The sequence below is a fragment of the Lontra canadensis genome, unplaced genomic scaffold (genome assembly GCF_010015895.1).
Source record: "Lontra canadensis isolate GAN:19392208 unplaced genomic scaffold, GSC_riverotter_1.0 scaffold75, whole genome shotgun sequence".
Classification (NCBI taxonomy): Eukaryota; Metazoa; Chordata; class Mammalia; order Carnivora; family Mustelidae; genus Lontra; species Lontra canadensis.
Genome location: NW_022631069.1, coordinates 434513 through 448207, shown reverse-complemented (window position 1 = coordinate 448207; position 13695 = coordinate 434513). Strand labels below are relative to the sequence as shown.

General features: G+C 37.2%; 1 protein-coding gene across 3 annotated transcripts in view; it reads left to right on the top strand.

Moving 5' to 3' along the window:
* PDE4DIP (phosphodiesterase 4D interacting protein) overlaps window positions 1-13695 on the top strand; it is a 206668-nt gene that overhangs the window by 113395 nt on the left and 79578 nt on the right. The gene's annotated exons all lie outside the window — the stretch shown is intronic.

The following is a 13695-nucleotide window of genomic DNA, read 5'->3' as shown; positions in this document are numbered from 1 at the left end:
TGAGAATACCACAGTTGGGAAGAAGGGAAGCTCACAGATTTTACACATCTAGGTTTGAGTTGTCCAAGTGAAGACTTTTCTCTTATGCCATTTCCCATAGATGAGTACTTCTCATGTAATCTCAAGTCTTAAAAGTCTGGACTGAGTATAATCTCTGAGTACAGGAAGTTTCATTTCAGAGCCTTCCATCCCTCAAAAAGAGACAGTTTTGATCAAGATTATTTAATTTAATTGATTTTACTATCCCTCTAGCTGTTTTCTTTTTCCATTCCACCATAATATTGTACATTCATTTTAGCGATACTTACACAGTAGTATGACCTTCTATCATATAATTAACCCCATAGAACAGCAACAAAGAAAGCCATAAACTTGACACGCCACCAACTGACATCACTCCATGTTTACTTCCAATTACCCCTTGTCCATTCAGATCAAGAGCATGTCGTTGTGAGCAGAGAACTCAGGAGCTTTTGGATATAGCTGCCATGCCGAAGCAACATGTCCACATCTTTTTTAGTAAAAAGAAAAGCTAACAAAGTGAAGTTTTACAAAGCATTTTTCTCTTCCTTCATGAGTATATTCACAAAGTTGCAGATGAAAGACCTGCACTCTGAAAAGCTGGTGATATCCAGTTACTGACATGATTCCCTTTTATGGGAGAGTAGAAGCTTCATTTCAAAGAATCCTTTAAATGAAACCAGACCTACAGGGTATGAACACAAGGAGCAACAATGTACTTGCAAAGGAAGGTCTGGAAGAATTCTTGTTTTATTTCATTTTTCCATTCTCCAGTTTTCCCCCAGTGTAATATTTATTAACATGTAAATAAATGTTGCCTTACAAAATGAAAGAGGACAACAGAATTAGGGTGAGATATCCAGTAAGCAATCAGAACCTCCCACTCATACAAATCAGCAGACACTCAAGCCATTGCATTTATGCCTTGTTTGGAACCTAATGTAAATAACACTGCATGCAGTGAGGCGTATTCTTAAAATAGCAAACATTCCAGTGTTACCATGGAGAGATCTGATGTGGAGGTTAAGGCAAGAACACTCACTGCTCAAGGCAGAGACTGAAAACCTTGCAGGGATTAGGAGCTTGTGCAGCTCCAACTAACTTCATATAAGGAGATCTTTCAAAGCAGCTTTACAGTATCTTCTTTTTTTTTTTTTTTAAGATTTTATTTATTTATTTGACAGACAGAGATCACAAGAAGGCAGAGAGGCAGGCAGAGAGAGAGGAGGAAGCAGGCTCTCTGCTGAGCAGAGAGCCCGATGCAGAGCTCAATCCCAGGACCCTGGGATCACGACCCGAGCCGAAGGCAGAGGCCCCAACCCACTGAGCCACCCAGGCACCCCTACAGTATCTTCTTCTTAAAGCTGATGAATGTTGAAGGTGGAGACTCTTATAAATCCTCATTCAACCTTACTGTCTCCCAGACATAACCTTTACTGGTAACGTGTCTTAGCAAAAGGCCTCATCATCTAAGGCAATTGTAGTCCTGACCCTTTAGAGCAGCAAAGGTGGTGGAAAAATAAGGAATTTTATTACCGCTTCATGAAAAGTATTTACTGAGAATTTACAATGCACAAACTGTAACATGAAGGAATAAAGAACACAAAGATGCATAAAGTTTAGTCTCTGCCTTTAGAGATGATAGTCTAATTGCAAGGTAAGGAAGCCACTGATGGAAACAAAATATAAAGCGGTAGAGAAAGAACAAAAGGTCATGAGCTGGGGTAGGCAGTGAAGATTTTGATCTATAAGAAATGAGTAGGATTTTAATAAGAAATGAAAAGGAAAGGCATTGATTTACTCATTTAGTCATTCAATGATTATTTATTGATATCTAGAAACATACTGTCCAAAGTACCTCAAAAGAAAAATAGATGGATGAAACCAGGAGCTGGTTCTTTGAAAAAGTAAACAAAATTGATAAACACTTAGACTCATTAAAAGAAAAAGAAAAAGAAGACACAGAGAGCAAGAGCAAGAGTTGGGGGAGGGAGAGGAAGAGAGAGAGGACTCAAAATCAGAAAAGAAGAAGGGAAATAACAACTGATACCACAGAAATATAAAGGATTATAAGAAAATAATGAAAAATTTATGCCAAGAAATTGGACAACCTATAAGAAATGGATAAATTTCTAGAAACATATAATCTTCCAAAACTGAATCAGGAAGAAATAGAAAATTTGAACAGACCAATTACTAGCAATGAAATTGAAAATACTGTTACGCTGAAAGGAAATTAAATAAATAAATAAATAAATAAAAATAAATAAAATTCATAAAAAAGACACTGATGAAAGAAATAGAAGATAACACAAATGAAAAGATATTCTATGCTCATAGATCGAAAGAACCAATATTTTTAATTTATTAATTAAAAGTTAATTATTATTATTAATTTATTAAATTCACATTAATTTATTTTTATTGTGTTATGTTAGTCATCATTAGTTTTTGATGTAGTGTTTCATGATTCATTGTTTGTATATATGGGCTCCATGCAATCCGTGCCCTCCTTAATGCCCATCACCAGGCTCACCCATCCCTCCCAACACGCTTCCTTCTAAAACCCTCAGTTTGTTTCCTGGTAAGGTATAGTCTGGCAGGTACAATCTCTCATGAGGAAGAATCAATATGGTTAAAATATCCATACAACCCAAACCAGTCTACACATTTAATGCAGTGTCTATCAAAATACCAACAACATTTTTCACCGAAATAGAACAAATAATCTTAAAATTTGTATGGAATCACAGAACACCCTGAATAGCCAAAGCAGACCTGAAAAAGAAAAGCAAAGCTGGAAGGATCACAATCACAAATTTCAAGATATGTTACAAAGGTGTAATGATCAAAACAGTACGATGCTGGCACAAAAACAGACACCTAGGTCATCGTTGGAATAGAATAGAGTCCAGATAATCTGTGACAAAGTAGGCAAGAATATACAGTGGGGAAAAGATAGTCTCTTCAGTAAATGATGCTTGGAAAACTGGACAGCTATATGCAAAAGAATGAAACTGAACCACTTTGTTACACCATACACAAAAATAAACACAAACTGGATTAAAGACTGACATGTGAGACCTGAAACCATAAAAATCCTAGAAGAAGACATAGGCAGTGATCTCTTTGACATTGGTCCTAGAAATATTTTCCTAGATATGTCTTCTTACTCAAGGGAAAAGAAAAGGAAAATTAAACTATTGGGACTATACCAAAATAGAAAGCTTTTGCACAACAAAAGAAACCATCAACAAAATAAAAACATCAACCAACGGAATGGGCGAAGATATTTGCAAATAATATATTTAATAAGGGGTTAATATCTAAAATATATGAAGATAGTATACAACTCAACACTAAACCCCCCAAATAATCCAATTAAAAAATGGGCAGAAGACCTAAATAGAGATTTTTCCAAAGAAGATAGACAGATGGCCAACAGACACATGAAAAGAAACTCTATATCACTGATCATCAGGGAAATGCAAATCAAAACCACAATCAGATATCACTTCACATTTGTTAGAATGTCTAAAACCAAAAACACAAGAAATAACAAGGGTTGGTGAGCAAGAATTTGGAAATAAAGGAACCCTTGTACACTGCTGGTAGGAATGCAAGCTGGCAGCCCTTGTGGAAAACAGTTTGGAGGTTCCTTGAAAAATTAAAAATAGAGTTACCTTGGGTTATGAACATTGGGGAGGGTATGTGCTATGGTGAGTGCTGTGAAGTGTGTAAGCCTGATGATTCACAGACCTGTACCCCTGGGACCAATAATACATTATATGTTAATTAAAAAAATTTTTTATTAAAAAAAATAATTATCATATGACCCAGTAATTCCGTTACTGGGTATTTATCCAAAGAAAACAAAAACACTAATTTGAAAAGATAAATCACTTCTTTATTTATGGTAGCATTATTTACACTAGGCCAGATATGGAAGCAACGCTTGGGTCCATTGATAGATGAATGGGTAAAGAGAATGCAGTATATATATGCAATGGAATATTACTCAGCCATAATAGGAGTGAAATCTTGTCATGCAACAACATGGTGGACCTAGAGCATTTTATACTACATGAAATAAGTCAGACAGAGAAAGACAAATACCATATGATTTTGTATATATGTGGAATCTCAAAAACAAAACAAAACAAAACAAAACAAAAAAACAAACAGACTCATAAATACAGAGAACAAACTGGTGGTTGCCAAATAAGGGTGGTGAGGGGAGGGCAAAGTAGGTGAAAAGGATTATGAAGTACAAATTTCCAGTTGTAAAATAAGTAAGTCACAGAGATGAAAAGTATGGCATAGGGAATATAGTCGATAATATTATAATAATCGTATGGTGACAGATGGTGACTGTACTTATTGTGAACATTGAATAATGTATAGAATTGTTGACTCATTATGTTATGTACCTGGAACTAACAGTTACATGTCAACTATATTTCAATAATAAATACTTTAAAAATACTTAAAAGAAGAAAGGCAAGAGCCTTTCCCCTTAAGGAGCTTGTATCTAATAAGGAAGATAAATAGCCGAGTGATCAAACAAATAACTAATTGCACATTGTAATAAGTACTTTGAAGAAAACAAAGAGCAGGGATTAGCCAACTGTTTCTGTAAAAGGCCAGATGGCAAATAATTTAGACCTTGCAGGTCATAAGGTTTCTGCCATTGTAGCACAAACATAGCCATACACAATACATAAATGAGTTGGCTTGTATGTTCCAATAAAACTTTATTTACAAAAATAGGTGGGGGGGAAATTTAGTCCACAGTTCATAGTTTGCTGACCCCTAAGAGAGAATTAGGGAGAACGAGTGTGGGGGTACTATAGGTAAGGAAGATGGTAAATTTTTTAAAAAAGATTTTATTTATTTATGACAGCGAGAGAGGTAACACAAGCACAGGGGAGCTGGAAAGGGAGAAGCAGGCTCCCTGATGAGCAGGGAGCCCGATATGGGGTCAGTCCCAGGATGCTGGGGTCATGACCTGGGTCAAAGGCAGATGCTTAACAACTGAGCCACCCAGGTACCCTGGAAGATGGTAATTTTGAGATGTCTCTGACCTATCATATGCAGATATGAATAGGTAGTTGGCTATTTCAGATTTGAACTCAGAGGAAATTCTGGAATAAAGATATAAATGGAAAGTTACTGGTATAAAGATGGGAAAGGATAAGATGATATGAAAAGAAAATAAAAATAGGTAAAAAGGTCTAGGACTGAACCTCAGTGAACACCTACCAAAGGTTCGAAGTGGGTATGACTCTTAGTTCACAAATTCAGTTGTGCAGGAAATACCACGTTTCTTCACTTTCTTTCAATCAATTGAATGTTACCCTGAGTCCTTATCTTAATCAGGCTAGCAGGAAGTTCAAAATCATCCATTTGGTACATATATTCCTCCCTATTCTCTCAATTACATGAAAGTGAAGGTTTTTATCAGGTGCCAAAGAATCAAGGGATTACTCTTACCATTGGCCCACCCTGGAAATACCCCTTCCCCAACAAGCATGGTTCTGCCAACTCTAACAGCTTGCTTTATTAGAGTCTTTTATGGAGCCAGAACCCCGTGATATAGAGTCCAGCCTCTCCAAGTCACCCGCTGCCTTCTCCCCCCAGGTCCTGCTGCTTCTCTGTGGCACTAACATGGAATGGAGGTGGCTCCCTGTTATTCTCTGATCCCCAGTCTCTTTCTGAAATGAGTGAAATCTAACCCCCTCCTTTTCTGTTGACCTCAAAGACCCTTTCTCCTCTTCCCCACTGGGACACCTGGCTTAATCTTCTCACTTGGTTTAGAATTTTTATTAAAGTCAGGAAATGCATTTGACTTCAGCTTCTGCTCTTTGCTCTGCAAACATTTCCAAGTTAAGGGCCTGACCATCAGATTATAAAAGAGGAAGGTGGGGCATACAGTTAATAAAGCAGTTTAATATCCTGTCATCACGCCAGATGATTAGGGAAGGAGTATGTAGTTGAAAGATGAGATGTAGTTGAAAAGTAGATTAGGATCTTTCTGTAGAGATATTGAAATGCCATGCTGATGAAGTTTTGGACTTCATCCTATAGTGGATAATGATGAATCTTTACTATGAATATTCTGGAAATAGTATGGAGGATGATTAGAGGGTAAGCTTCTAAGCCTAGTGACATGGTTCAGGTTTTAGGTTTCAAGAACCTGAAATAGAAAATGTTGTGAAAATGTGAAGCAACATTTCTGAACATGCTAGAGATGTTCAGAAAAACAAAAATCCCAAATTTAGTGTTTAACTTGATAGGGAAGGATTCTGAGGAGTTAAAGGTAATAACTCTGAAGTTTACAAGTCACAAGTTTACAAGTTACAGTTATAGAAGGTGATATGCCTGACCTTCTCTCTCCTGCTAATCTCTCCCTAGCTTTTGACAAATGTTAACTGTCTCTCTCATTCTTGAAACTCTGTCCCCATCTCACCTGTGCTTTGACTGTAGAAGAGCCTCACTTCGTTTTTTTTTTTTTCCACTTAGTTTTCTCAGTCACCTAAACTCAGCATGTTCCTGATCAAACTTTTCATTATCTTTTTGTAGATGGACTCAACTCTCACATTTCTGCTCATTTAGACCATGTTTTCTACCAGTCTTTGAGACCAAAAACCTAATCTTCATCTTTAATCCTTTTCCTTCATCCTCTATATGTCAAGTCCTGCTGTTCATTCCTTCAAAATGATTCTCATATTTACCACCTTCTATTTATACACCAGACTAATTTTTTTTAACTTAAATTCAAATATTTAACATATAGTGTATTATTTGTTTCAGGGGTACAGGTCTGTGATTCATCAGTCTTATATAATACCCAGTGGTCATTACAACACATACCTTCCCCAATGTCCGTCACCCAGTTACCTCATCCCTATACCCCCACCCCTTCAGCAACCCTCAGTTTGTTTTCTTTGATTAAGAGTTTCTTATGGTTTGTCTCCATCTCTGGTTTCATCTTGTTTCATTTTTTCTCTCTTCTTCTGTGATCCTCTGCCTTATTTCTTAAATTCCACATATTAGTGAGATCATATATTGTCTTTCTCTGACTTACTTCGCTTAGTGTAATACCCTCTAGTTCCATCCACGTCATTGCAAATGGCAAAAGTTCATTTTTTGATAGCTGCATAATATTCCATTGTGTGTGTGTGTGTGTGTGTGTGTGTATGTATGTATGTGTGTGTATGTATATATATATATGTATACATATGTATACATATATATATAACATCTTCTTTACCCATTCATCTATTGATGGACCTCTGGACTCTTTCCATAGTTTGGCTATTATGGACATTGCTGCTATGAACATTGGGGTGCAGTTGCCCCTTCGGATCATTACATTTGTATCTTTGGGGTAAATACCCAAGAGTGCAATTGCTGGGTCATAGGGTAGCTCTATTTTCAACTTGTTGAGGAATCTCCATATTGTTTTCTAGAGTGGCAGCACCAACTTGCATTCCCACAGACTTTTTTTTTTTTATTACCCCACATATGAATAACTACAATGGCTTTTTAGCAGGTCTTCCTATAACCATTCCAAAATCTTTCCCTGAAATTCCAGTCCATCCTGTTCTCCGGCTAATCTTTCCAAGATGAAGTTTTCACCAACCATTCTTTGTTCAAGTTCATAACATTAAGTCCAAAATCTTTTGTCTTTTCTGAACATTAAATTCTAGTTGCCAAAACTTCCATAGCACCACAGCATAGCATCTGGCTTAACAGTTGGCTCTCCGTATGTATTTTCTGAATGAGCAATTATAAAGGATAAGTTTTATAAAGTAAGATGAACCAGGCCATTCAGATGCTCCTCAAAATCCCCAACATCTCCCTTTACCTACAGGCTAGCACTGTATCTAACCCACTTCTAAGACTATTGATGATGCCCTTTTCTTTTAATGGAGTCCCTTTCTCTGTTTCCACCATCCTAAGACCCATCTCAAGTGTCACTCTTGCCCTTTCAACTATTTCTCAATTTTTTCTGCACTCATACTGACTTCATCAGTACCATTTCACTTACCAATCAATTGTACTAATTTTAGCATGCACATTTTCTCCCTTCAACTAAACTAAAAGTTCACTAAAGACAGAGAAATGACATACTGAATTCGTGCAAATTCTTGCTCCTTGGTTGATTGACTTAACATGTGCTTTAAAATTCACTTGGGGTGCCTGGGTGGCTCAGTCAGTTGAGCTTTGGAGTCTGGCTTTCTGCTCAGGTCATGATCTTGGGTCCTGGGGTGGATTGGGTCATGGGATTCCCATTCAGTGGGGGAGTCTGTTTGTCTCCCTCTCTCTCTGCTCCTCACCCCACTCTCTCTCTCTGAAATAAATAAATAAATCTTAAAAAAAATAAAAGAATAAAATTCACTTAAGCAGCTACTGGTATTTAATAACTTTACTTGAAAGACTACTATTTTAAGATAGATTCTGCTGATGACCATATGGCAATCTGCAGCTGAATTGGTAATCTCCTGGTTTTAAACAAGTCTTTCAAAATGCTGTGTTATTAATTAATGCAAAGCATGATTGCTTCTGGCTTCTTAAAAATTTCCAGCCATCACAGGGGAGTCATGCACATGCTTGTGTTTCCATAAAGCCTAACTGGCTTTACTTTGATATTCTTGCATTTCCTCATCTGTTTTAGCTTCTCTGCCAATTCACTCTTTTCTTTTTTCTTTTTTTTGCATAGTTTTTAGTAATTAGAACAGCTATTTCCAATGTCATAACTAGGGCAGTGAAACCTAACACAACTGTTTGGGACGTGGGGATTTTCCATCTCTAATTCTCTTGGAAACGCCTTACCAGCCTGGAATTAGGTCTTAGAAGCACTACAAAATAGTGGTTACAAAAGTGGCTTTGGTTCTAAGAGATACTTCCCAGGCCCCAAAATCTAGAGTTAAAATAGAGATAGTGCAAAATGTCTTTAACATAACACTACTTAGGGGGGCGCCTGGGTGGCTCAGTTGGTTAAGTGACTGCCTTCAGCTCAGGTCATGATCCCAGAGCCCTGGGATTGAGTCCCCCATTGGGCTCCCTGCTCCCTGGAGAGTCTGCTTCTCCCTCTCACTTTCTCCCCTCTCATGCTCTCTCTCACTGTCTCTCTCTCAAATAAATAAAAAATCTTTAAAAAAAAAATAACACTACTTAGGAATTTTGATTCATATGAGAATATAGTTCTCTAAATTCAACAATCTGTAAGTAGTTCTTCACTAAAGGGCTTTTCTATTTATCTGCAGTACTTTAATCTTTTGACTGAGATTTTTCAGAATATAGTTTAGGAGAGCTCTAATTCAATGGTTTTCGAAGTGTGATTGCCCAGACAGCAGCATCAGCATGATCTAGGAATTTGTTAGGAATGCAAATTCTTGGGCTCCACCCCAGGGGACCTGAATCAGAAACTCCAGGAGGTAGGTCCCAGCAATCTGTTTTATCAAGCCCTCCCGGGGATTCTGATGCCTAGCAAAGGTTGAAAACTACTGTTTAAATTCAACATGTTTACTTTGTAGATGAGAAAATTAAGGGCCAAATATAAATGATTTAACTAGCTAATAAGTGCTGTGAATGGGTTTATCAATACATTTTGAGGGCAAACTGCTGATATATAAAATTAACAATTTAATTCATAACAGCTTATCATAATATGAAACCTGTTCTTAGTCCCAATTTTCCTTTAATATGTAACTTTGGTAAGTCTTAGAAGTAATTATCCTATTCTAACTCATCTCAGAAGCCCCAAGTGTTACTTTATCAGCATGCCTTGCTTCAATCATGTATGTGTGGTGTGCATATGCATATAAAATGTTTTTCAGGGGCACCTGGGTGGCTCAGTGGGTTAAAGCCTCTGCCTTCGGCTCAGGTCATGATCTCAGGGTCCTGGGATCGAGCCCCGCATCCGGCTCTCTGCTCAGTGGGGAGCCTGCTTCCCCTCTCTGTCTCAGCCTGTCTCTCTGCCTACTTGTGATCTCTGTCAAATAAATAAATAAAATAAAAAAAAATGTTTTTCAAAGCTCCTATGGTTAGGAAATATAAAGTTTTGAATTTGCAGTTGGGAATTTTACAGAATTTTTTCTAGGCCATATTTTATCTTTGCAATTTTCAAAGTTATTCTTACGATAAAGTGGGGGTTACTTCCCCCCCCCACAAAAAACCTCTCAGATTAGAAGTTTATGGGTAATACATATTTTACATTTATTTCCTCTGTTACTCTTTATTGAACTATTCTAACATAAAATCTACAGATCTAAGCATTCAGTTCAATGAACTTTGACAACTGTACACATCCATATATAGCCATCGCTCAAAACAATACATAGAACGTTTTCATCACCCCAGAAAATTCCTTTGTGTTCCTCTGCAATCAATTCTTACACTATCTCATCTTTCATAACCACTTTCTGTACTTCTGTCACCGTGGATTCAATTTTTCTTGTTGTTAAACATAAATTAGAAGGAATCACACAGAATGTACTGACTTGTGTACAGCTTGTTTCACTTAACATGCTTTTGGGATTCATTCATGTTGTGGGTGTCAGTTTTGTTTGTTTTTTTTGTTTTTTTTTATTGCCAATTAGTATTGTACAAATATATCAAAATGTGTTTATTTTACCTATTTCTTAGCAACAATTTTTATCTTATCACAAAAGCAATTCATGCTTAATATAGAAAATTACAGAACATAAATGAAGAAAATAAGTATTCATAATTCCACTCTTCAGACATAATCACTATTTACTAACTTGTATATCTCCTTTGAATCTATTTATATAAGTTGTCCACATATATAACACCTGTAGTTATCATATATATTAAAATTTCCATTTTAGGTTCAAACGTTACCACTTAGACTCTGATTAGTGTGTTAAATTGGCACAAGTCTTAGTTTTTTTTAAGAGTTTATTTATTTATTTGACAGAGATCACAAGTAGGCAGAGAGGCAGGCAGAGAGAGAGGAAAGGAAGCAGGCTCCCTGCCGAGCAGAGAGCTGGATGCGGGGCTTGATCCCAGGACCCTGAGATCATGACCCGAGCCGGAGGCAGAGGCCTTAACCCACTGAGCCACCCAGGTGCCCCACAAGTCTTAGTTTTAATTATTGAATATTTTCTAATTTAAAAAAAAAATTTAAGATACATGAATACACATTTATTTCCAAAAATTCAGATGACACATAGTATATAAAGAAAGGTAAATGTTTCTATTCAACCCCCAATTTTACTCCCCTCCCCATAGGTAGCCAGAATTAACTAAATACAAAATCTTGACCAAGGTGATATTGATAAGGACCATGAATTCATTATCACCTAATTTTTCTAAGGTTTTTTTTTTTTTTCCAAAAGTTTTATTTATTTATTTTAGGGAGAGAGAGTGTGTGTAAGAGCAGGGGAGGGGGCAGAGGGAGAGAGAGGGGGGAAGCAGGCTCCCCACTGAGCAGGGAACCAAGTATGGCTCAATCTCAGGACCCTGAGATCATGACCTGAGCCAGTCAGATACTTAACCGACTGAGCCATTCAGGCGTCCCTATAAGTTTTATTTTTTAATTTTTATGTTCCAGTTTTGTTATCTATACACCAGTGATCTTTTAGTTGGGATGACAGTTAGTTGGAATGAAATTCTATAATACCAAATAATCGTATTAGGACCAGTTCTAGTACTATAATAGTTTACTATCCACTTCAAAATAATGTTTTTTTAAATATATTTCCTAGGAGTGAATAGAGTGCTATCTTCAATTTTCTTTGATTTTTGAGTGATTTATTCCTATCGGTTGTTGGAAGCCCAGATACTTGTAGTTCTCTCTGTATATTGATCTTTACTTATATCTAGCAAACCTATTCTTCAATGATAAACTACCTTTTCTCCATTTATACTGATTTGCACTTTTACACCAAGCTACCTATATACTGTTATTAAAGTTTAGCGACTATTAATTAGATGCAAAATCTTAATAAGGAATAGAGAATACTACAAAGTATTATTTAATTTGCTCCTGAAAAGCATTTTGTTTCATCAGCCTTTTCCCCAGCAAGAAAATGTGGCTTGCATTGATAGTTGAGGATGAGGACTTGATTAATGTCTTAATTTGCACTTTTCTGGACCTTTGAGTTCTTTTAGCTCTTTATACTAAACATTATACTATACTTCAGACAGGGTACAGCAGGGTATAGTCCTGACAGGCAGTCGTTGGTAGGTGAGTCCAGAAACTCCTTGCCTCTCTATAGATCACTACAGATTTCAGAGATGATTGTTTACTTTCTTTTGACTTTGAAGTTCATATACCTAGAGGCAGGCAAAAATGGAGCTGTAATGAGTTTTACTTGGGAGTCTATTTTACATTCTTGGTTTTACTGCCAGAACATGCATATTTAGGTGAAATAACATAGGCAAAGTTCTGTAGCCTCCCAAACCCAAAGATCAAAGGACTGTTCTTCTCTCACATTGGAGCTACCAAGATTTTGTTTTGGTGATTAAATAAGAGAACAATACAATCTTAAGTGTGTAAAGCTCCATAAAGTTTTAATATTATCTGGGGCACCTGGGTGGCTCAGTGGGGTAAGCCTCTGCCTTCCACTCAGGTCGTGATCTCCGGGTCCTGCAATAGAGCCTGGTGTCCGGCTCTCCGCTTGGCGGGGAGCCTGCTTCTCTCTCTCTGCCTATGATCTCTCTGTGTCAAATAAATTAAATCTTTAAAAAAAAAAAAGTTTTAATATTATCTTAAAATATTCCCATTATAATATTGAAATAACAGTATAAGCTATTATTCAGTGAGCCAAACACTGTTAAAACACTTCTAAATCATTTAATTCTCCCTAGGAATTTTTTGGTTTATTCTGAGTTCTTATTGAAGGCATTTTAATGTCTTCCTGCTTAGAGGAGTATGGGCTCTGTCCTAGAGGTGGGTTTCAGATACTTAAGATTGTTACTGGCCTTAACCTCTCCCAAGGACAAGCGAGTAAAATTTAACATTTTTGTAACCAGGAAATGCCCTGCTCTGGGGGACTCCAGGTATTGCTGGGGCTGTTTTCCTTCCTGTCCCATGTCTGCATGCCACTCAAGCCAAGAAGGGAATTCTTTATTATAAATGGAAGTTGACACCTGGATTCCTCCTACTCAGAGCTCCTGCTTCCCCACAGTTTGTGTGCATTCCAAGTTCTATATCTAGCAGCGGGGTGACAACTGTATATTGTTTAATAAGACAGGGTACTAACTGAAGTCACTGAAATGTCCAGCCCTAGTTCTGCAGATATCAGTACCCCGACCCTCTACTCTTGCTCAAAGAAGCTAGGTCTTTTGTTCTAAAGTTTGTGTACCCTCCCACTCCCAAAATAGGGACTGCAGTCCACCTGAACCTGAAAGAGAATTTGGTGATTGTAATCTACTCTCAGGTGTTTACATTCTTGAAAAAGACCATTTTCTCTTATTTTAAAAATATTGGTTAACTAGTGGCAACCACGTGGTATTTGCCGTACTCTTTCTCAGGTGACTGGTTTGTGTCCTCTCTTGATGATTTCTTTTATTAAAAAAAGGGCAAATCGTCCAGCAATTGCTAAACGCACGCCCACCCCAACACTGCAAGGAAGAGAAAAACTTGTCCTCTAGATACTCCCAGTTGTGGAGGGAGAGGTTTGAAGCACCCTTCTAAAA